The 1578-nt window shown below is 30.7% G+C and overlaps 1 protein-coding gene and 1 long non-coding RNA gene across 2 annotated transcripts in view; both read left to right on the top strand.

Annotated features, from left to right (window-relative positions):
* Positions 1 to 1578, top strand: part of LOC105136519 (probable LRR receptor-like serine/threonine-protein kinase At1g53440) — a 40402-nt gene that overhangs the window by 1876 nt on the left and 36948 nt on the right. The window lies entirely within an intron of this gene.
* On the top strand, positions 660 to 1070 carry LOC105136517 (uncharacterized). The gene is made up of 3 exons (XR_844360.1): positions 660 to 674; positions 780 to 848; positions 945 to 1070. It is a non-coding gene; the product is annotated as an uncharacterized LOC105136517 (long non-coding RNA).

Raw genomic sequence — 1578 nt, 5'->3', positions numbered from 1 at the left:
AACTGGAGGAGGGGAGCGGATTAGGATTAATTTTTGTGGTTTCTTAATTTATTGTTTTTCAAAATTGCCCCAATTGGGTGTTGAGTGACTCTTATTTATAAATAGAATATTGTTAGGTCTCAATTGTTCCTCAATTTCTTTTTCTTTTTTTTTCTTCTTCTTCTTCTTCTTTTTTTTGATTTTTTGATTTAAATATTTAAAAAAAAACAAGTAATATCACTCTAAAAAAAATCAATTATTTAAAGAATAACGCCTTAAAAATCAAACATATTCTTGTTTCAAACAAAGATTAAGAATATTTTGAGACAACATTAAAAATGTTAAAAACAATGTATATATATTAAGAATATATTTTTTGAGTTTTTGTTGTTTTTTTATTTTTTTGTTTGTTTTAAAAAAAAGTTTTAAGTAAAAAATTAGTCAGCAATAACATAAATTCAAATTAAATAATACACTTAGAATTGATGATTTTGACTATGTGTTAGGAAGTGTTGATGATTTTGATTATGTGTTTACAGAATCAACTATGCAATAATTGACCATAGCACAACTATATATCAAATATGAAAAAGCTAACGTTTGCTTTCATTTTATTGATCCTGCAGAGACTTGAGCTTTAACAGCTTAACTGGTGGAATACCAAATTCCATGAAAAAGCTGAAATTAAGTAAGATGTATGCAAAAGAGATTCCTTGAACTCGATGTCTTATAATAAGCTCGTTCTGCCACTCTGTTAAAAAGTACATGGGATGGTTTTCATAGTGGTTTGTTTTGTTTAGGTTTCTTACAGGAAATATGCTTAATGGCACAGTACCTTCCTGGGTTCCTCATACCATTGAAGACAAGGCGTATGTTATGGCTTTGTGCTCTTTGCTCAGATGGGTTGTTTTCCCTTTTGTAGATTTCCTCAATAAAATCTTGATATGTAAACAATAATGTTGCAGGGACTTGTCATATAATAATAATTTTGATGATGGTCCGAAGAAAGGAGAAGGAAAGCTGAACATGTAATAACGGCAACTTCATTTTCTTCTTCCTTTTTTTTCACTTGCAAGAATATTATTGTCTATGAAATCTAAATATTGTGTCAGTGTGCTTGGCCCTCCTATGAGCAAGTATCAGAACATCACCGGTCGAAATTCCCAACACTGCTTGCGTGTTGTTCCTACTTAAGCAGTCCACCAAACAGGTATGATTATCTTCCATATGGTGTAATTAATTTAGAACAAATGATCATGAGTTATTTCTTACCAATTTTGTTTGCTATTTCTAGGAATTCTATACGTGCTTTGATAAAAAAATGTCGGGGAAAACCAAATTGTAAGTTCAATTGAGAAACTCATATTTACATTCCTGAGTCGTTCATTTAAATTATTTATTGGTTTAACCTTAGGTTTGGAATGACATTGCTTTTGGAATGACATATGCAATGTTAGAAACTCTTCTGAAAATTGTCTGTAGAATTTAGCACAGGACAGATTTTCTGTACTGATTATCATTTTTTGCAGACGCTTCCTTATATATAAATTGTGGAGGAGCAGACAAAGTGGTTGATGGGAAAGAGGTTGAAGGAGACAG

This window comes from Populus euphratica, unplaced genomic scaffold, assembly GCF_000495115.2.
Source record: "Populus euphratica unplaced genomic scaffold, PopEup_1.0 scaffold142.1, whole genome shotgun sequence".
NCBI classification, from domain to species: domain Eukaryota; kingdom Viridiplantae; phylum Streptophyta; class Magnoliopsida; order Malpighiales; family Salicaceae; genus Populus; species Populus euphratica.
Note: the sequence above shows the minus strand (reverse complement) of the source record. Positions and strands in the feature narration are given on the sequence as shown.